Source organism: Helianthus annuus, chromosome 7, assembly GCF_002127325.2.
Source record: "Helianthus annuus cultivar XRQ/B chromosome 7, HanXRQr2.0-SUNRISE, whole genome shotgun sequence".
NCBI classification, from domain to species: domain Eukaryota; kingdom Viridiplantae; phylum Streptophyta; class Magnoliopsida; order Asterales; family Asteraceae; genus Helianthus; species Helianthus annuus.
In genome coordinates this window covers 6272537-6296789 of record NC_035439.2, presented here as the reverse complement: position 1 = coordinate 6296789, position 24253 = coordinate 6272537, and the positions used below count along the sequence as shown (strand labels likewise).

General features: G+C 39.6%; 1 long non-coding RNA gene across 1 annotated transcript; it reads left to right on the top strand.

Moving 5' to 3' along the window:
- The first annotated feature begins 4 nt into the window (after positions 1 to 4).
- On the top strand, positions 5 to 796 carry LOC110867680. Its single transcript, XR_002551765.1, has 2 exons — positions 5 to 145; positions 412 to 796. It is a non-coding gene; the product is annotated as an uncharacterized LOC110867680 (long non-coding RNA).
- The last annotated feature ends 23457 nt before the right edge of the window (positions 797 to 24253 follow it).

The window sequence follows — 24253 nt, the reverse complement described above, 5'->3', positions numbered from 1 at the left end:
ATTACTATACTCGATTATCTAGTTAAGATACATCAAGTGAATAGAATCATGTGTTTGACCAGTGACTTTTGCATGTATATAGGTTGCGCGTCTTCTTGGAGATAATGCCTTGGCTATTGAAGTAGTATCTGGTGCTTGGTTGCAGGTTTGTTACATATTGACTTGTAATAAATAAACAAGTGCAAATTTAGTTATTAACATAGGTGTGATCTGGTTGATGATAAAACTCTTGCTGGTGGTCCAAGTTATGAGAGAATAGTGCACATATCCCAGGGCACATGTTATGAGGGCTGTTTCGATAATTCACTCACAACTCTAGAACCACATCTTATAGCCAATTTAACCGCATTATTTGATCATTTCTGTACTAGTGTCACTAGATCGAAAACTAAAACAAATCAGTTGTTTTAGGATATTCGCCCAAAGGCGAATAAGTTGCCGGTAGGACCACGCGTGGTCAGAAATCTGAATTTTCCAAGATGCACTTACGATGAAAATTTATCAATCACAAAGAACCCGAACCCAAACGCAACAGGAAGTTAATAAAAATGTGTTGAAGACATGCCATGCTTTATTATTTGGTCATAGTTTTTGCAGCACTTTCAAGTCGAAAAGCAGTGACTATATAGACACGAAGAAAACAACCTATAAATAGTTTTTAGTTTATGTGTATTGTCATTTATCTTTTCAACTTTTGTAGATAGATTTTATCAGAAGTTTGTTATTAGTAATTAAGTTGAAAACTTATGTATGAATTTTGGTTTATTATTGTTAATATCATTTGGTTTTAGGTTTTTCTCATGTTTACAACTGTTTTATTTTACAAGAAATTGAAAATGAAATGGTTAATTACACCAAAAATGGCTACATAGAACCACAATAAATACTTGTGACCAAAGTTTAAACAACAGTCACACATAGAATTACAAAATTTCATGTGACTATAAATAAACATTAGCCACACCATAGTCACTTTGTTTCTTGTTTGTGTGGCGCAATGATACCAAACGTCATGGAAAAAAAGTTACGTGTGATCAAAGATTAGACAATAGCCACACTTGAAATTACAAAATTTTGTGTGACTATAAATAACCATTACCCACACCATAATTACTTTGCTTTTTATTGTGTGACGGAATGATACCAAACGTCATGGGAAAAGAAAATTATGTGTAACCAAATATTAGACAATAGCCACACTTAAAATTACAAAATTTCATGGCTATAGATAACCACTAGCCACGCCATAGCCACTTTGTTTCTTGTTTGTGTGACAGAATGATACCAAACGTCACGGGAAAAGAAGATTATGTGTGACCAAATGTTAGACAATAGCCACACTTGAAATTACAATATTTGGTGTGGCTATAAATAAACACTAGTCACGCCATAGTTACTTTGTTTTTTGTTGTGTGACAGAATGATACCAAACGTCATGGGAAAGAAAGTTATCTGTGACCAAATGTTAGACAATAGCCATACTTATAATTACAAAATTTAATGTGGCTATACATAACCATTAGCCACACTTTCATCACTTTGTTTTTTGTTCGTGTGACGGAATGATATCAAATGTCATGGGAAAAACAAATACGTGTGACAAAATGTTAGACAATAGCCACACCATCATTACTTTGTTTTTATTGTGTGACGAACTAATAACAGATGTCATAGGAAAAACATATATACGTGACCAAAAGTTAGAAAATAGCAACATTTGCAATAAATTCATGTGACAATGTAATAGAACCGGCCACACTTACAATAAATTCATGTGGCCGTTGCTACCTTTTAGCCATACTTAATAGACAAAATGTTTGATTACAACTCTTTTTGTCACACTTTTATTTAATTGATGTGGCTAAAACATACTTTTTAGTAAATATATGTGACTATATAATACAAAGAGACACACTTTAATTAAATTTATGTGGCTATTGCAACCCTTTAGCCACACTTAATTGAGGAAATGCTAGATTTTAACCAAAAATGTTGTTACCCTTTAGCCACACTTTTAAGTTCTAAGGCCACTAAAAAGTGTATGTGACCATATGATACCTACGATGACTCGAGCTTTAGTCACACTTGATATGAAAAAAATATGTGTGGCGAAAGACATATAGTCACACTTTTTTGGTGTGGCTGTATTTCTATTTTGGCGTAGTGTCGCTGGCCTATTACAATATTTGTGTGTGGTTACCACTTTGTGTAGGTATCGCGAATGAAGATTTTGCCAATCTGTTTTTGTAGATACCGCAAAGTGGAACACGCATTTGTAATAGAAGGAAACAAACAATATTGCATTGAATCGTTCATTTATTTATTTGCAAATGGCCTGCGGCCCGATAGGTTACATGAAAAATGTAAAAACTTGGCTTACATGTAACAGCGTCGGAGCTGTTGTGCATTCCATGTGCGTGCGATAGGTTCGCCTTCTAATGTTTGTAGTGTGACATCTGGGCTTGTGATATCATTTTACAAACTCTGAACAATACAATATTAATAAAACAGTGTGTTTTGATCCCAGTGTTTGTTATTTATGTTTGGTTTTGTGCCCATGTTGATTTTTGATCTATTTTGAACTCTATATCACTTTCTGGGGAGTTATACGCAAACTGATACGTAAACACGATCAGTTCAACGCGACAAACACTCCGGAACATCATCATAGACTTAACATACCTTAAATAACCTTTACATAACTTAGAAATAAGTTTTGAAGGCTTTGGTATGGCAAAAACAAGTTTATTCGCTCTCAGGGACTATTTGCGTCAACTTGCAAAAGTCTGCCGTTTCGTAAGGCAACGTACAGTCCGGAACTTGATCATAAGTTAAACATACCATATATAACCTAAACATGGCTTAGAAATAAGCTTTGATAGGTTCGGTGTGCGAAAACATGCTTACATGATCTTACAGGGAAGTGTCAAAAACGGCGTAAGTTTGCATTTTCGCGCATATCTTACGTTCTGGACACATCTGGACATCCAAAATTTTTGTACACACTAAAATATTTTATTTTAGTGATCGGCATGCAAAAATTCCATTCGTCGCTTAATTTGGTTCGTTTTTACGTCCGTTTGATTTTCGTCGTAATTTAACGAACAACGCGACCGTACGCCCAAACGAGCCGACATCCGAGAATGTTCCAAGCATATTTTGAGTCCTCTAAACTTTATTGACCTTGTAGAGCCTTGAAAATGGCTTAACGGGGGTCAAAAAAGGCCTGAAATGGACTCGATTGCATGCAGGGACCTAAAGGGTAAAATTTGAAACTTTGCTGATCTGGGGGCTCAGGCGGGGCGCGTAAGCCCAGCCCCAACTCTTACGCGGGCCGCCTCAGCAGCCCAGCGACCAGAAAGTTTGTTTTTGCTGCTGTTTCATAGTTCAGGGACTGTTTATGCATTTTTCTTGGAATGTTGAGCAAGTTATGTGCTCTCCAAGTAATACCAGCTGTCCCTAACACTTGTATGGTTGTGATTCATTGCTTAATGGCTAATCAAAACACTTGTGATGATCCTAGTGCATCACCACAACTATAAATAGTCCACTCCTCTCATTGTTTCATTGCTCATTCTCATTTTCTCTTCTTCTCATCTGCTTGGAAGCTTTCTAATCTGAATTGGGACTTTGTCTTCTTGTTGAAAAGATAGCAAGGACCCTTAGTGAGCTTCTTTCATTCTTTTTATTTCCTTTTTCCTTATGTAGTGCAGAAAGTCAAACGTTTGGCCAACAGTTTGACTTTCGGTTTTGACCATCAATTGGTCAAGTCAAAGTTCAATTGAACTTTGAAACGTGATTGTAATCACGATAGTTATAATCCTTCGTGATTATAGCCGCTGATTACCACGTTAGCTAGTTGTAGTGTCGAGTCAAAGTTTCGGTCAAAATGCGTTTTAGCACGCATTTTGCCTCGGAACTACATTAGGGTATCAAAACACTTTGTTTTGATACCAAATCAGTAGGTTAAACATGTTTTGACATGTTTAACTCGACACTATTAGTTTGTGCTTGTTTAGGGTCGTGAGGTAAGCGGTCTAAACAACCGCTTAGCCTTTCGAACCCGACCCGTTTGGTCGATCTTTAGGGTCCGACCAAGCTTAGTTAGTGATCATAGTTGCATAGGGAATAACCACTGAGGTTATACCTTTTGATCACGTAGGAATGGTTAGTCGTATGCTAGTTAGCTTGTATGCCCATAGGAAATGACCAAAATGCCCTTTTGAAGCTTAAATCCGTATATTGACTATGTGAACATAATTTTGACATGTAATCTGTTTTAGTAACATGTTTAGGGATTATTGGGCATGTAAGACTTGACATAGCACATAGATAACCATCCGGACATAGTTTTACGCTAACGACGCATTATAGTGACTTATGTTACCATAATGTGTCGAAACGGGTCAAAAGCACATAGGTAACTTTCCAATTAGAATGTAGGGCCTATTAAATCATACCATATGAGTTCAATTACTCATTTGATTTATAGAACCACATTCTATCCTATCTCCCGATTTAGGAGCCGATTTATTAACATAGTTACCTATACTAGGTGCCGATTGATTCCGTGATAGTTGGAGCTTAAATTGGTCTTATTCTCAAGACTAATTAGCAATCCCAAGTGAGTACATAGTTCCCCTCTTTTACCGTTTTCAAATACTTTGGGGTGATACACATGTACATACATGTTACTTTCGTGCATTTCATGCTTTTATGACATAAACATGCTAGTTTCAACTAGTACATATTTAGTACATGCTTTCACTATGTTTTGCTATGTATGTTAAGCATGCTAGCACATTGATTTGTTACACATTTTTTGCATATGTTTACTTAGCATATGCGCACATTGTTTTACACGACATTTCTGCTATGTATGTTTACTGAGCATGCTAGCACATTGTTTTACATGAACATTTCTACTAGGCATGTTTACTTAGCATTCCTAGTACATGGTTTTCACATGCTACATTGGTTATGACATTTGGTATGTTCAATCGGGACAATAATACATTCATTAACATTAGTTACGCCGCTCGAACTTATGTAATGGTACCATAGGAATTGACAACTCCCGTTTCCGACTTCCTAGGTTTGTTTGGAAGTTGGGGATGACAGAATCCGACAACATAATTTAGATAAACCTTTAATTCGTTTAAGGGTTTGTCGCCACATTCGCAAGGCTTGAACGTATGCGATTAACATTACTGCATAAATGTTTGTAATCATACATCATTGTTTTTCTGCAAAACATAACATTTGATTTAAACTTAGGTTTATTCAAAAACATTGTTTTGTACATTTTTACTATGGGGTTGAGTAACTTCTAGTTATTCACCATACATGACACAGTTTATACATTGACATCATCACATAGTTTAAGTAGATGATCTCCTACTTGCTATGCATTTCATTTGGTTATACATGAAACATTTCACACATGACATTGTAGATGGTTTACACATACACATTTTGGACATTGAACAAGACATTTGGGTTGGTTATTGATAAGTGACTTATGTAACGGGGCTATGTGTTATATGATAAAAGCATGGTGGATACGCCGCTGGTACTTCCTATATATAAGTGCTTTTATTGTATTATACATTGTTGCGTTATATGAATCACTTGGGCAAGACATGAAACATTTTATACAAGAACAAGACATTGTTTTACAAAGTACACATTTTATCCAAATTCATTTTCACGTGGTTATTCATTTAACCATGCATTATCATTTCATCATCATTTGATTTTCACTGATTTTCACATGGTTTTACAAAGGAAAATATTTTACAAGGTTCATGACTACATTTTATTAAACACTTCTTTCAAATACAAGTCATGAATCTGCATAAACAAAACCTATGTATCTCACAGGCATTTTTATGCTGACGTACCTATTTTTACATGTGTTTCAGGTGCTAATGCATGATGATGCTTGTGCTGCACTTAGGCGGACTCGGGCCTTAGTGACTTAAAAGACAGTTATTATGTAGTTTTAGTTTGAACTCAAAGACAATGTAACTTTAATTTTAATAATACATAACTTTAATTGCCATGGTTGCTGAAACAATAATTCTGTCGCCACTCACCTCCCCGGCGTTTCCGCCGCGGTTTGTTGTTTTACGCGGCCGGGGTGTGACATGTAGTTTGTACGCGCCTTTGCCCAGGACCTCTTGGATGAGGTAGGGTCCTTCCCACTTGGGGGCAAGTTTCCTGGGCGTTCTGCGTTAGATGCTTCATTGTCGCGAAGGACGTAGTCTCCCGGGTTGAAAGTACAAATGCGAACGCGTGCATTGTAATACTTTTCAAGTTTGGTTTTTTACTTGGCCTCGTTGATTGCTGTGTTTTCACGCCTTTCCTCTAGAAGGTCCAAGTCAACCCTGTTTTCAACCTCGTTGTCTACTTTGTTGATAGCCAACATTCGGGGTGAAGGGAGACCTACTTCAGCGGGGATCACTGCCTCCGAGCCATAGACCAGGCTGAAGGGTGTCTCGCCGTTACTTGTCTTTGGGCTGGTCCTGTGAGCCCATAAGATACTAGGGAGTTCATCGACCCAGCCGTGTCTGGCTGTTCCCAACCGTGCCTTGATGCCTTCGACTAAACTTTTATTGATACTCTCTACATGGCCATTCCCTTGCGGATATGCTACTGAGGAGAATATGTGTTCAATGTTTAGTTCTTTTAGCCAATTCTGGAAGTCTTCGGCAGCAAAGTTGGTGCTGTTGTCGGTAACGATGCACCTCGGTAAACCGAAAAGGCAGATGATATGTTCCCAAACGAATTTCCTTGTTATCATAGCGGTGGTTGAGGCGAGTGGTTTTGCCTCTACCCATTTTGTAAAGTAATCAACAGCCACTATGATAAACTTCACCGCACCTGGTGCGTCTGGGAATGGTCCCACCGCATCAATTGCCCATTTTTGAAATGGCCATGCGGTGGTGACGGGGATCAGATTGTTCTTGAGGCGCAAGGTTTTGGGAGCATGCCGCTGACAATTGAAACACTCGCGTAAGACCTTTACCACGTCCAGGTGCATGCCGAGCCAGTAGTACCCGGCGTTCATGATTTTGGCCACCACCATGCGTGTTGGACCGGTTTGCGACCCCGAAAAGTCAGTTAAGGAAGTTCATCTTTGCGTATAAAGGCGGAATCAATGTACACAAAGTAACAACATCTTTTCCTCTTTAATTCCTTCTCTATTGATGCTTTCTGAATTGATTTTAACAGAGTTTTGTCTCCACAAGCATAACCAGGTTTCGCTCCAAGATTACAAATGAAGTCACACACTATGGTATTTATAGATCTGCTGATTTCGCTCATATGACAGACCATATGAGCGAAACCTCGGGTGTCATATCAACGAAACCTCCAAGTAACCTCAAGAGCGAAACCCTAAGTCCCTAAAAGCGAAATCCCTATTCTAATGTTCATATAAGCGAAACCTCTAACATTAAACCTTAATTTGACTTTCAAGCTCCTATCTAACTTATCTTGACCTAAGACTCAATGCAAACGTAGTCAACAGACATTTCGTGCACCAACAGACTCCCCCTTGGATGTTGACGAAGTCTTCAGCTTTGAGTCTTCAGTCTTGGTCTTTTCTCCAACTCTGTCTTTTCATCATAAACAACTCTATCTTCACAGGTTCAGAATCTTGTCCAGACTTCATCTTCAGACTTCCCTTTGACCGTTGATCCAGACTCCCCCTTTCACTGACTTCCCTCTTAGAATGCTAGAATCTGAGGTCTTGATCCGGTTCAAGCTTTGACAATTAGCTCCCGTGGCAATAATGAAGTCCAAAACCTGTTACCTTGCACATCCTCTACCTCAACATAAGTTTCACAAATTTATAACAATTGAATTTAAGAAACTTACTGGTAGACATCATTATATTCAACAAACATACTAGTTACATCAAGTTCAAATGAATGACCTTGATTAACTAAGCACATAATCTTTAAAAAAAACATTTATATATAACATTCAAAGTTTTCAACATATTCTCCCAATCCTGTTCATCATGTTTAGCACTCGAATTTTGAATATCAGCTCTTCTGTCACACCCCCAAAAATCCACACGCGGAGTAATCACTGCTTGGGAGCGTACTTGATGTAACTAGTATGTTTGTTGAATATAATGATGTCTACCAGTAAGTTTCTTAAATTCAATTGTTATAAATTTGTGAAACTTATGTTGAGGTAGAGGATGTGCAAGGTAACAGGTTTTGGACTTCATTATTGCCACGGGAGCTAATTGTCAAAGCTTGAACCGGATCAAGACCTCAGATTCTAGCATACTAAGAGGGAAGTCAGTGAAAGGGGGAGTCTGGATCAACGGTCAAAGGGAAGTCTGAAGATGAAGTCTGGACAAGATTCTGAACCTGTGAAGATAGAGTTGTTTATGATGAAAAGACAGAGTTGGAGAAAAGACCAAGACTGAAGACTCAAAGCTGAAGACTTCGTCAACATCCAAGGGGGAGTCTGTTGGTGCACGAAATGTCTGTTGACTACGTTTGCATTGAGTCTTAGGTCAAGATAAGTTAGATAGGAGCTTGAAAGTCAAATTAAGGTTTAATGTTAGAGGTTTCGCTTATATGAACATTAGAATAGGGATTTCGCTTTTAGGGACTTAGGGTTTCGCTCTTGAGGTTACTTGACCAGGATCAAGCCACCAATCATATTGAACATAGTATATAATAATCAAAGTAGTTTGTAAAACCCAATTCAATACAATTGATGTTCAAACCAAACATAGTTTAAGTAGCGGAAGCGTAATAATGAAAATCCAATGTATGTAAATAGTTCAAGTGTTATAAGTGTAACATAACATCCACGATCCAAGCTCCACAACGACCTGCTCCTCCCTGTGCAAGCTCCATGTATCTAACGACCTGCAAGGCATGTAACAGAGGATCAACAACTAGTTGAGCGAGTTCACAGTTTATAGTTCAGTAATTGTAATAGTATAATAAGCCTTGTGTTCGTTCATTAAGTCATGTATCATATTAGTTCGTATCGCAGCCCTCTAGGCATGTATGCGAAGATTAGGGAAAGTTTCCAAGTATTCTAGACTAGGTATATTTGTATCGCGGCCACCCGGCACCTGTGCGAAGTTTTGTGTATAGTTCGCAGCCTCCCTAGGCATGTGTGCGAAGATTAGTCATATTATCGCAGCCAACCCTGGCGTGTGTGCGAAGATCAGTCATATTATCGCAGCCAACCCCGGCGTGTGTGCGAAGATCAGTTCTATAAGTATCACTAGTCTAGTCGTATCTTATCAATAACCTTCCTCCCCGAGGATCATATCACTAATTTCCATTATCTAGGTAAGTACAAGTAAATAATCAAATCCCATTCCTACCCTGGGAACCCCATGCCTTGGCTGTGTGAACTCACCTTGATTTGCTCGGTATGTTATTGCTTCTATGGTTTATTAAATGTCTAAGTCCGTTACACACGACCTTGAATTGATTCTAGTTAGAGTATGGAAATCAAGAGTGATGAATAGCTTGTGCCTAGGATGAAGATGATGATGATTGCTAGAGAATCAGAGAATGAAGGTACGTGCTTTGTTTTGTGTAATGATTAGTGAAAAGGGATTAGGGTTAAGAATAGTTTAAGTTTCACTAATTACTCTATACACCCTTAATTATTATATTTTTCAATAGTACACCATCTCAAACAATTTCACAGTTTCACCACCAAGTTCATACATTTGACAATTCTTTCAACAGTAACATATAACCATGCTCAAATACAATATACTTAACTGAATCAACACGTTACAGTTTCACAGCAAACCAATTGTGCAAATAAACAACTAAACAACAATAAACGTGCAATAAATGCGAAACTGGAATCTTGGAAACTCGAGTTGTCACATTATCCCCAACTTGAAAGAAATTTCGTCCCGAAATTTAGCATGCGGTTACTGAGGAAGCTAGGTAAGTTGTATCGTTTACTGATTTTCCTGGGGTGTCACATCATCCCCCCGTTGATTTGGAATTTCGTCCCGAAATTCTGTAGTAGTAGCTTCAGCCTCAGTAGTGGTTGCACGGTTTTCGAATAACTGGGGATACTTGAGTTCCATTTGATCTTCTCATTCCCAGGTGTACTCTGGGCCACGACGGGAGTTCCAACGAACCCGAACAAGAGGTATTCTAGTGTTCTTGAGGACCTTGACATCCCGGTCCGTAATTTCAACTGGTTCCTCGACGAACTGTAACCGCTCGTCGATAGTGAGTTCCTTTAAAGGAACTATGAGGGTCTCATCTGACAGGCACTTCTTCAGATTTGACACATGGAATATGTTGTGAACTGCACCGAGTTCAGCTGGTAGGTTTAGTCTGTAGGCTACTTTGCCTATTCGTTCTGCGATTTCGAACGGTCCGACATACCGCGGATTGAGTTTGCCCCGTTTGCCAAAACGAACCACACCCTTCCAGGGTGAGACTTTAAGTAGAACCCGGTCCCCGACCTGAAATTCCAATGGCTTCCTACGCTTATCCGCGTAGCTTTTCTGACGGTCGCGTGCTGCCGCCATGCGTTGTCGTATATGTGCAATCTTTTCCGTGGTGTCCACTATAAGTTCTGGACCCGAGATCTGAATATCTCCCACCTCTGCCCAGCAGAGAGGTGACCGGCATTTACGCCCGTACAATGCCTCGAATGGAGCGGCTTGTATGCGGGTGTGATAACTGTTGTTGTATGAGAACTCCACCAAAGGGAGATGCTTTTCCCAGCCGTTGCCAAAATCGATAACACATGCCCGAAGCATGTCTTCTAAGGTTTGAATCGTGCGCTCAGACTGCCCATCCGTCTGAGGGTGATAAGCTGTACTCATGTCTAATCGAGATCCAAAAGCTTTGTGCATTGCTTGCCATAGTTCTGAAGTGAATCGTGCATCCCGATCCGAAATAATAGAGGTTGGCACCCCGTGCCTCGAAACAACTTCTTTCAAGTAGATGTCTGCTAACGTAGAGAACTTATCTGTTTCTTTGATAGCCAAGAAATGAGCAGACTTTGTGAGTCGATCAACGATCACCCAAATAGTATCATTCCCGCGCTGTGATCTAGGTAGGCCAGTGACAAAATCCATGGAAATTTCTTCCCATTTCCACTGTGGTATCCTGGGTTGTTGCAGTAGGCCTGAGGGTTTCTGGTACTCTGTCTTGACTCTCGCACAAGTAAACACTTGCCGACGTAAGTTGCTATGTGGGCCTTCATGCTAGGCCACCAATATGTAGTTCTAAGATCGTGGTACATCTTATCCGAACCTGGATGTATCGAGTAGCGAGACTTATGAGCTTCATCCATCACAAGTTCCCGTAAACCGCCATATAGTGGAACCCAAATACGTCCTGTTACATAGTAGGCACCATCTTCCTTCTGTTCTAATCGTTGCCTTGAGCCGCGTAAGGCTTCAGCCCTGACGTTTTCTAGTTTCAATGCTTCTACCTGAGCATTTCGTATCTGTGCAGGAAGATCAGACTGAATAGTGAGCTGCAAAGCTCGTACACGCCTAGGTAGAGTGTCTTTTCGACTGAGAGCGTCAGCCACAACATTGGCTTTGCCTGGATGGTACTTGATGGCGCATTCGTAATCATTAAGTAACTCGACCCATCGTCGTTGACGCATGTTTAATTCCTTCTGCTTGAAGATATGCTCGAGACTCCTGTGATCGTTGTAGATAGTGCACTTGGTACCGTACAGGTAGTGTCGCCATATCTTGAGCGCGAAAACAACAGCTCCCAGCTCTAAATCGTGCGTCGTGTAGTTCCGTTCATGAACTTTGAGTTGTCGCGAAGTGTAGGCAATAACTTTATCCCGCTGCATCAATACACAACCAAGCCCCTGTATCGATGCGTCACAATATACTACAAAATCATCCGTGCCCTCTGGCAATGAGAGAATAGGTGCGCTGCAAAGCCTATCCTTTAAGTACTGAAAAGCGGTTTCCTGGGAATCTCCCCAACGGTAAGTAACACCTTTCTGTGTCAGCATTGTAAGCGGCTGTACGATCTTCCAGAAGTCTTTGATGAATCGTCTGTAATACCCCGCCAAACCCAAGAATTGGCGTATTTCTGTTGGTGTGCAAGGCGCTGGCCAATTCCTGATCGAATCTACCTTGGATGCATCGACATGAATCCCATCCCTGTTCACCACATGGCCTAGAAAATGGACTTCTCGAAGCCAGAAGTCGCATTTTGAAAACTTGGCATACAATTGCTCCTTTCGAAGAAGTTCCAAGATAAGACGTAAGTGCTACTCGTGTTCCTCCTGACTCTTGGAGTAGATCAGAATGTCGTCGATGAAGACAATGACGAACTTGTCAAGATAGGGTTTGCACACCCTGTTCATAAGATCCATGAAAACTGCAGGCGCGTTCGTAAGCCCAAATGGCCTGACTAGAAACTCGTAGTGACCGTAGCGAGTTCTGAATGCTGTCTTGGAGACGTCCTCATCCCGGACTCTCAGCTGATGATACCATGACCTTAGATCAATCTTGGAATAGTAACTCGACCCTTGCAACTGGTCGAATAAATCGTCAATGTGTGGAAGAGGATAACGGTTCTTCACTGTGACCTTGTTCAGTTCGCGGTAGTCTATGCACATCCTGAAAGTGCCATCCTTCTTTTTCACGAATAATACTGGAGCTCCCCAAGGCGAAGAGCTTGGACGAATGAAGCCCTTATCCAAGAGCTCTTGTAGTTGCTTAGACAGTTCTTCCAATTCAGTTGGAGCTAAACAATACGGTGCGCGAGCTATAGGTGCTGCTCCTGGAGCTAGCTCGACTTGAAACTCGACCTGGCGATGAGGCGGTAGACCAGGTAAATCTTCAGGAAACACTTGAGGAAAATCACGTACCACTGGAATATCCTCTATTCTTTTCTCTTTCGTCGATGCATCTGTAACCAGTGCCAAAATAGCAGTGTGCCCCTTTCGTAAACATTTCTGAGCCTTCAAGAAAGAGATGATGCCAACCACTGCACCACTCTTGTCACCTTGAACTTCGAGAGGTTCCTTACCCGAACGAGGAATACGAATGATCTTCTCCTTGCATAGGATCTCTGCTTGCTGCTTGGATAACCAATCCATGCCGACGACGATGTCAAAACTACCCAGAACTATAGGAATGAGGTCGACGGAGAAAGTCTGACCAGCGAGGATAAGATTACAACCCTGAACTATGTGTGTTGCTTCTAGACTTTTACCGTTGGCTAATTCTACGACATGTTTGGTGTTTAGGGGAGTTGGTGCACGTTTTAACATTTGGCTAACTTTCAATGACACGTAACTTGTATCCGCACCCGAATCAAACAATACAGTAACATAAAAGTCGTCAAGAAGAAACTTACCCATGACTACGTTGGTATCATTTCTCGCTTCTCCCTGCCCCAGTACAAATACTCGTCCCCTAGCTTCGTTGCCGTTATTGTTCCCACCATTGTTGTTGTTGTTGCCATTTCCCTGATTGTTGTTATTGTTGCGATTCTGGTTCTGGTTCAACTGGGGACAATCACGCTTGAAATGACCTTCAGCCCCACACTGAAAACATCCCCTGTTGCCCCGCTGATGCTGCTGCTGATGCTGGTTCTGTGGAGCTGGTGGTGGGTATTGCTGATTCTGATTTGCAGGTCGCGAACTCCTGCAGTCTTTAGCTTCATGCCCCATCTTGAGACATTTCTAACAACGTTCCTTGCGACACCGTCCACTGTGGTGTCTGTTGCACCTGTTACATAGTGGGTGAATTCCCCGATATCCACCTTGCCCCTGATTGCCCGAAGAGTGCTGACTGGGACTCTGATAACTGTCAGTCTTTCGCTGCTGAACCTGTGATTGAACTGAAGCTGAACCTTTACTGGAATCCCCATCCCATTTTCTTTTGCTGTCACTGGGAGTAGTAGAAGTAGTAACAGCAGTAGTGGTAGCACTGATACGTTTTGGCAGCTTGTTCTGTTCCACTGCCTGATCCGTAATACGATGAGCAAGGCGCTGAATAGCCTGGATATTATCAAGATTAGCCGATGTCACATGGCTCTGAATTTCTGGTGCTAATCCCTTGAGGTACAACTCAATACGCTTAATTGGAGGGTCCACCATAGTTGGACACAGCACGGCCAGCTCGTTCGACCGTTTAGTATAAGCTTCGATTTCTGACCCAGTCATTTTCAGATGGTAGAACTCATCTTCCAACTTGTGAATATCTTCCCGTGTGCAGTATTCACGTTTAATCAGTTCCTTGAAATCATTCCAAGGGGTGGCGTTAGCAGCTGCCAACCCTAGGATCTGTACTTGCGCGTTCCACCAAGTTAACGCGATTCCTTCCAAAGTACCAGTGGCGTACTTGACCCTGCGAGCCTCAGGGCATTCACACATTTCAAATACTGACTCTAGCTTCTCAAACCAATGGAGGAGTCCCACTGCCCCCTCGGTGCCACTGAATGTGCTTGGACGACAGTCCATGAAGTTCTTGAAAGTACAAACAGGCTGATGAGCGTGTTGACCTAATGTGTAAGAACAGAATGAGGTTAATCATAAGAGTTGTTTAGGGATGTAGGATCTAAAGATCCTAGGATGAGTTACGACTGCAGGTTATACAACCTGCGTTTGCAGCTGCAAGTGCCGCAGCAACTTGTTCATTGATAAGAGCCGTCAACTGGGCTTGTGTCAAGTTAATTCGTCCGGCCATTGATCTTCATATCAAAGGCAACATAAGTGAGAAAGGTTCGCGAATAGTGCGATGACAGAAGAGTGTAAGCACATAGGTGTTCTCAAGCAATAATAAGTAATGAGCAATGTAATCTAAGCATACTACGAGCAAAGTTCTATGCAATTCTAGCATGTAGGCAATAAATATAAACCTTATTACCTAGGATGTTGAGTCTTGCACGTGGAGCGAAGCGTCGTTGTGGATCGTTGAGAGCACTGTACTGGTTATAGTCTGGTTTTAATAAAAACGTTTTCCCATATTAAAACCAAGTTCTCTATAACCAATGGCTCTGATACCAATCTGTCACACCCCCAAAAATCCACACGCGAAGTAATCACCGCTTGGGAGCGTGACTGACCAGGATCAAGCCACCAATCATATTGAACATAGTATATAATAATCAAAGTAGTTTGTAAAACCCAGTTCAATACAATTGATGTTCAAACCAAACATAGTTTAAGTAGCGGAAGCGTAATAATGAAAATCCAATGTATGTAAATAGTTCAAGTGTTATAAGTGTAACATAACATCCACGATCCAAGCTCCACAATGACCTGCTCCTCCCTGTGCAAGCTCCATGTATCTAACGACCTGCAAGGCATGTAACAGAGGATCAACAACTAGTTGAGCGAGTTCACAGTTTATAGTTCAGTAATTGTAATAGTATAATAAGCCTTGTGTTCGTTCATTAAGTCATGTATCGTATTAGTTCGTATCGCAGCCCTCTAGGCATGTATGCGAAGATTAGGGAAAGTTTCCAAGTATTCTAGACTAGGTATATTTGTATCGCGGCCACCCGGCACCTGTGCGAAGTTTTGTGTATAGTTCGCAGCCTCCCTAGGCATGTGTGCGAAGATTAGTCATATTATCGCAGCCAACCCTGGCGTGTGTGCGAAGATCAGTCATATTATCGCAGCCAACCCCGGCGTGTGTGCGAAGATCAGTTCTATAAGTATCACTAGTCTAGTCGTATCTTATCAATAACCTTCCTCCCTGAGGATCATATCACTAATTTCCATTATCTAGGTAAGTACAAGTAAATAATCAAATCCCATTCCCACCCTGGGAACCCCATGCCTTGGCTGTGTGAACTCACCTTGATTTGCTCGGTATGTTATTGCTTCTATGGTTTATTAAATGTCTAAGTCCGTTACACACGACCTTGAATTGATTCTAGTTAGAGTATGGAAATCAAGAGTGATGAATAGCTTGTGCCTAGGATGAAGATGATGATGATTGCCAGAGAATCAGAGAATGAAGGTACGTGCTTTGTTTTGTGTAATGATTAGTGAAAAGGGATTAGGGTTAAGAATAGTTTAAGTTTCACTAATTACTCTATACACCCTTAATTATTATATTTTTCAATAGTACACCATCTCAAACAATTTCACAGTTTCACCACCAAGTTCATACATTTGACAATTCTTTCAACAGTAACATATAACCATGCTCAAATACAATATACTTAACTGAATCAACACGTTACAGTTTCACAACAAACCAATTGTGCAAATAAACAACTAAACAACAATAAACGTGCAATAAATGCAAAATTGGAATCTTGGAAACTCGAGTTGTCACATCTTCAACATCAGTTGTCGAAAATCTTTTTGAATTTTCAAAAATTTTATGCTAAAACACTCCGAAAATCTTTTTGGATTTTTGTTTTTGAATGAAATGCAGTAAACAAATATATACAATCTAGGTGTATATTGTCTGTATATATTTTTGTGAGTTTGTGTAAGAGGATCATATCAGTTCATGAGACAAATCACTAGCACCATTAAGCTTTAATCATTTTAAGTTCTAAACGATTCACATAGATTGACGATATAGTTATCCTCTTAAGCTCAATCTAAAAAACTTTCAAAATGCTTACCGATACGTTAAGGTATATTAATTTTGCACTAAATTCTTATGGACCCCACGATCTCAGCATATCCCCTCATCATGCAGTACACTAACTCAAGTAATGCCTTTAAATTTTCATCAACTGTGATTTGTGCGAAAACAAAGCAGAATGTTTGAACATTAACAATCAGGTCGATCTTTCGATACGCAGAGAAAGTCCAATGTTTAAACAAAATAAGAAAATAAAACAAGTTGAAGTTGGTTAGGCTTTAACCACCAGGTCGATACTTCCGTATACGCAGAGGTGATCCAAAGCTTAAACGAAACACCAAAGAAAATAACGCAGAACGTTTAGGCAATAACATCCAGGTCGATACTCACGTATACGCAGAGGATGTCCAATGCTTAAACAAAATAAAGAAATAAAACAAGTTTAAATCTTTGCAAAATAAAATGCACAATCACAGCGACTTTTTCAGCAAGTTGTGAAAGTTCACAAACTGACCGGTTTTTATGCTCTTTTAGCATTCAGCGATTACTGAGTAAGTACACAATCACGAAGGACAAAACTAAGTACTATGCTTTCAACCATGTTTCCCACTAGAACTAGGCTTTTTCATTTATGTTTGTATCGTTATCGCAAATCTACTAGTCTAGCTGAGCCTATCGTCACATCATTAGTGAGATCGTTTATCACATTTGATATTACATTTCTTTAGCATGCTGTGATAGTCCACTGATTTACTATCATTTCCTCTTTTTTCTCAACAAAACTCATTTTAGTTTTTCAATGTTTTTGGCATTTTCAAATTTTCTAATTTTTTTTAATTTTTCTCACCCTAAAATCAAAATATGTTTCAGTTTTGATTTTCAAGGAAAATTTGAAAACAAACTGTACAAGAAACGTGACAAACTGATATCAAATCGCTTCAATTGCCATTCACTTGGCGTAAACAATCAGAACTCCCCCTGACAACAAACTATTTTCCCATTTAGATTTCAAAACACTTAAGTTTGTTTTAATCAAAATGGTTTTTCTGGAAAATTAGTTTTGTTTGTCTTTTCCTAAATTCGGGGTTATTTCATCACATTGTTTTCCTTTAATCACTTGACAAATTTTACATTTTCAATTTTAAACCTCAAACATCACTTGTAGAAAATCAAGTACAACTTAATATCCCTGATTTACCACATGTAAGGCGAAAAATCACCAGAGTGAAATTTCTCAAGAAATGTGCCGATTCATGTTCCACGCTTACCAACCTGGGAACTCCGGCAAGTCAGATTTTTCTATTTGAATAGTTTCACCCAAGCCTGACTATCCTTGGATGATTTTGAATTCTTGTTCAACAATTGTGGAAAATTTGCATCATCCATTGTTAAACCTGAATTCTCAGATTTTACCTCAACTACCAGCTCTTCTGGCTTCAATGAACCAGAATCATTGCCTAAATATGGATTGTCTGACTTTGACTGGTCAGATTCATTGCCTGAAGATGGCTTGTCTGACTTTGACACGTCAGATTCATCGCCTACCATTTTCTTCTTCTTCTTTTCTTCTTTCATCCTCAGATTTGTATCCGATGAATTCGTCTTGATTGACTTAGCAATCGAGAGAGTCGATTCATCAGAACTCTTATTTTTACCAACAGATGAACCTGAGAACAAAATCTTCTCCAGATACTCTCTGGCCTTCTTCCTCTTATTCCTCAGTCTGTCTTTCTGCCCTTGAGAAAGCTTCACTTTCTTTTATTGAATTTTAGGTTCTTGAACCTTCTGTTCTTTGGGCTTAACGTTGACTTGTTTCTTTGCCATTCTTTGAGAATCAACCCTCGATCTTCCCAACGATCTCCTTGGGCAATCTCTGGCAATGTGTCCTCTGATATGACAATTATAGCATCTTCTTGTTTCACAATTCCAATTCTGGCAGTTAACAGCAATGTGTCCTAGATAGCCACAAGAGTAACACACTCTGTTATCATACCTCTTCTCTCTTTCATATCGTACACCATTTTCATACCACATACTTAGATCATAACATTGAGTTGCCTTGTGGTAGTCATTTCTCTTCTTGTATCCTTGATTTGGCATTTGAGCACTGTGGTCAGACCTGCACCACTTATTAACAACAGTTTTTGAGTTTTCATTTTTCAATTTTTGTACTTTTTGATTTTGATTGGATGATTGATCTGATGAGCTGTTATTTTCTTTTTGTACATTTTTCAAATTTTTAACTTTTTGTTTCTGTTCCACTTTCTTCTTCAAAGGTTTTTGCTTAGAGCATTCTCCCTTTTCAGTCGAATGTAAAACAGTTTTTTTAAACATTTCAGTTAATTTCAAAAATGTTTTTTTCTTTTTTCTTCGTTTTCTTTTTCATTATCAGATTTGTCATCACAATCTTCAATTTTGACTTTGTCAAAATTTGTGACATTGTCACTTATTAGAACAGAATTGATTGGTTTTGGACATACAAGATTTAGTAATGACGATGAAGTCACAAAACCTTTCAATTTCTTTTCAAGTTCTTCAATTTTGTTCCTTGAATTCTCAGCTTCTTTTTCAAGCTGAGAGATTTTCTCAAAATGAGAATTGATTGCCTTTTCATTCACAATTTTGTTCTCTTCAAGAACAGATTTTTCATTTTCCAAAAGCTCTTATCTGATCTTGAAATTCTGTTTCTTTTTCTTTTAAAACTTTATTTTCTAATTTGATCCAAAAAACATTTTCATTTTCACTTTTAATTTTTTCAACATCTTTGTTTTCTAATTTCAAACTCTCAATATTTTTTAAAAGGTTGTCATTTTCAGATTTTAGTTTTTCACAGTTCAAGCGCAACTCCAGAATCTTTTCATCATCAGCTTTCTTCTCGATCTTCAAAGTTTTGTTTTCCAATGTCAAACTCTCCAAATCCTTCAAGAGTTTCACATTGTCTGCTTCTGATTTTTCGCATATTGAGCATTTTCCATTCATCTTTCCATCATGAGATTCTTTCTTTGTTTCCATCTTGTATGTTCCTACACAGAAAATTTTAACAAAATCAAGAGGATTCATATATTCATCAATATAACAACCCCTCTTAATATCATATATCATATCATTTTTTGCTGCAAGACACACAGTGATTCGTTTTCTCATTTCAATGATTACATCCAAATCTGTCTTTACTAATTCTCCTCTTATTTCATCCAATAACTTCCTTTTTCTTGAATCTTCATGACATCTATGATTTGTAATTGTATTGATGAAACTTCTTAAATCATAGTGTGATAAACTAGAATTCCGTTTTTCTTCATTCACAAATTTATCCCATTCCAAAGGTAAACCATCAACAAATTTTGAAATTCTTTCATCATTTGAATGCCATATCCTATGTTTTTCTAACTTGATGATTAGCTCATAAAACCTTTCTTTCAACATCTCCACTGATTCATTCTTCATACATAAAAAATTTTCGAATCTTTTAACATAAACATCCTTACCATATCTCATCTCATTCCAAGATTCCTTAGTCCAATTATTTAAATTTTCAAGATTCTTGTTTTCTTGTTCATCAAACATTTTATCCAAGTTTTGTACAATCAAACAAACACTTAGAAAATTTTTGGAAATTTTGAACAACAGTGACTAATAAGCGAAATCACCAATTTGTGACAAATAAGCGAAATCAGTCAATGACTGATAAGCGAAATATCAGTATGATGACACAAAAGCGAAATAGCACTTTGACTGAAAAGCGAAATCAGATAGGTTCCTATGAGCGAAACCTTATGAGCGAAATTTGATTGTATCAATGAGCAAAAACAGTAAAATGATGTCCGCATAAGCGAAACCCTTCGATTACCGTATGAGCGAAATTAGGTTTTTAGCTGATTTTAATTATTTTTAAGCCGTATTTTAACCTGATTCTTTCTAGGGTTTGTTATTACTGTGTTTCACACGTTATATTCAAAATTCAGACCATTTCAACCGTAGGAACCAGTTCAAATCTAAAAAGTATAAGAAGAAGTGAGTAGAAGTAAGAGAATTGTGTAGAATCAAGCTGTAGTAGTATGAACTCCTCGTCCTGTGCTCTGATACCATTTGTTGGACCGGTTTGCGACCCCGAAAAGTCAGTTAAGGAAGTTCTTCTTTGCGTATAAAGGCGGAATCAATGTACACAAAGTAACAACAGCTTTCCTCTTTAATTCCTTCTCTATTGATGCTTTCTAAATTGATTTTGACAGAGTTTTGTCTCCACAAGCATAACCAGGTTTCGCTCCAAGATTACAAATGAAGTCACACACTAGGGTATTTATAGATCTGCTGATTTCGCTCATATGACAGACCATATGAGCGAAACCCCATGTGTCATATCAACGAAACCTCCAAGTAACCTCAAGAGCGAAACCCTAAGTCCCTAAAAGCGAAATCCCTATTCTAATGTTCATATAAGCGAAACCTCTAACATTAAACCTCAATTTGACATTCAAGCTCCTATCTAACTTATCTTGACCTAAGACTCAATGCAAACGTAGTCAACAGACATTTCGTGCACCAACAATGCGTGGGCCGGTGTGTATGCCACATAATCCTTCGTGTATCTCTTTGATTAGATACGTGGTATCTTGGGGATTTATGCATCGTAGGAGTGGCCCTAGGTATAATTTACGGTATAAGATACCGTCTCCCATTTGATAATGACACGCTTTGTATTGCAACTAGCGTGTCTCTGACTTGCTTTCGGGAGTAACACCTGATTGCAAGTATGCAATGATTAGTGTCATCCAGGATGTTGTACCGTACTGGATGACATTGACTTGGCACAGGGGTACTGAGGGATTTCGCAGAATCTCAATGCGTATCTCCTTTGCCAGGTGTTGGAAGCTAGTGGATGCGAGTTTTGAGAGGGCATCCGCAAGTTTGTTTTCACTTCTGTTGATATGGCGGATTTTGAAGGAAGTGAAATATGATGCGATGTTGTCCAGATCCATTGTATTGATGAAAACGTTCATATAGGATGCGATGTCAAGCCGCATCGCTATGTGTACACCCATTTTCATACACCAGATGCGGTGCCAAGCCGCATTGCTATACCTTTCTCATACACCAGGTAAGTCCTCTTCCATCCTTAGACTGATTTGGATTCGACCTCTATGTTCACACGTGCCCGCACGGACACAGACAAGTCTTTAGCTAGTGGGGGTTTTGATAAGGGTAATGGTCACTCGCGGTCATGCTGACGCGAGATCTGGGACCATACCCCTTCACCCCTCAAGTTTGGAACTTGAAATAGGCAGCCCATAACAAAAGAAAAACCAGCCAATAAACTTAGTCCAGTCAAATATGATATATTTCATACTTATTTTTCTTACATTTTCGGGTGTTCTACGTTTTGACGCAGACAACGTTCAAAAACGAGTCAGGTCAAGTATATTACATTTTCATTCGACGGTATAAATTTAAGTCATTGTACATTTTGACTCCGCTAAGTCATTTTTGCAAAGGTAAGAGTGATGTAGTGGTTAGGTGAAACACTCACTAAACAAACCAACTCGAGTTTGATTCCATTTCTTTTGTAACCACAATGTTTTAGATCGAATACGTCGAAACACCATATTGTTAACGCATCACACAATGTGTCGCCAAGACGCCGACTATAAACAACTTAGGCATCGCCGCCGCAACGCGCGGCCTACGGAAACAACCTAGTTTTATAATTATAAATAAACAGTATCTTAAGACACAAAATACTCGTCTAGGTATCTTATATTTCAAACAACCATCTTACTCGTTTGTTAATAAAAGTTTCATACGTATTTTTATTTGGTCATAAAACAGGGTGTTACAGGCTAACCAATCAGCTTGGGCCGTAAAAAGGAAATTACGCCAACACACACTCTCTTTCTATGTAACCATCAGGACAACATTAAAACCACAAAAACCTTCACTCCCTAAAAGGACCGGCACAATACCACCACGAAACCGCTACCGCAGCCATAACTGAACAACCTAGCCGTCACCACCAAAACACCACCTTACCGCCACAACATCACCGCATACGTTGTCGATTTCTCGCTCTCTAACTCCCGGTCGGCCACATCATTAGAAAAACCTTCTCGCTCTCTTCAAAGCCATTTCCAAGAACTCTAAAAATAATTTAGGCCTCTAGCGAAATAAAAATTGGGCCCAAAATTATGCTAAGGGAAATGAATTTACAAAAAAATAAGACCTTGGTGGTAGAGCCAAATCTTGAACTTTAGACCTTGATATTATGTTAAGATAATTTTTTCCCACTTCACTACCAACACTTTTATGTTTGGCAAATGTATGTATATATTAAGTATATAATTTACTATACATATAAAAGCTTATAAAAACCTTTCGGGCCTCGAGCGATGGCACAGGTTGGCCGGCCCAAGAGCCGGCCTGGCTCTCTTAAAGCAGTTTTATAAGCTCGTTAGTACTACTATAGCACCGTGCTCAGCGAGCACGGGGCCGTGCTCAGCGAGCACGGGGCCATGCTCAGCGAGCACGGGGCCGTGCTCAGCGAGCATCCTCCCAAGCAAAACATGGAAGACAGAAGGCTGAACACGCCCCGTGCTCAGCGAGCACGGGGCCGTGCCCAAGAAGTGGCAGAAAAGACAAACTAGTAGAAGCTTCTATTGCCCACCATGGGGCCATGTCCAGTGGACACGGGGGCATGGTCAAAGTACATCAGGCGCATTAATTGTAATTGCGAATTACAATTAATGAAGACAGAGAGTGTCAGACGGACACGGGGTCGTGCCCAGCGGGCACGGGGCCGTGCCCAGGCTTCTGTTCAGCCTATAAATAGGAGTGCTTGGAGACATTTCAACTCATCCCTTGGCACACCACCTCTCTCACACTTCACCCACCACCCACCACCCACCACCCACCACCCACCACCACTATCATCCATTGTCCATCATAGAGTGTGTGAGTCATCTCGGGATCCAAGATTGATCGTAAGAGTTCTTGACAATTAAAGGCCATGTTTGCCTAAGTCTCTTACATCACTTGGTGAAGACAAGTGTCTAGTGTAATACTTTTTATTTTTAATCTTTTGCACTTTTTATTTGGTTTTGTATTAATGACTTTAATAACTAGTTTCTTATGTTGAAGGTCATTCTTCCTTAGCGTTTGTCCGTGGTGTCTTGACATTATTTTACTTTCTATATAAAATAAAAGATTTTCACCATTCATATCTCCACGGTCTATATGGAGGCTACCTGGTCGGGGGTTAAGGGAACGGTTTGGTAAGGGTCTTGCCCTTGTTCAGCGTTTAGAGGTCCTGCAAAGGACCTTGGTCAAATTTAGTAGGATCTCCTTCAATACCCAAAGGTATTGGATGGCGGGGATCCAAACTCTTTGACCCCCTCATAAGTAAACTACTATTAATACTATAACCCGGCTATTCAGGACTGTATCCCTACTGACTCAGACTACTTAGTCGAGGGTAACGTCACCTTCAAAAGAGGGGCCTACCGTAATTTGCATTAATAACTTAATTCATTATCTTTCAATAATCCGATCCTTTAGGACTGTATCCCTACTGACTCAAACTACTGGGTTGAGGGTAACGTCACCTTCAAAAGAGGGGCCTACCACAATAACTAAGATAATCTCTTAAACAAGTGCAAAAGTGCGAAAATAATCAAAGGTTACACTATACGCGAGTCG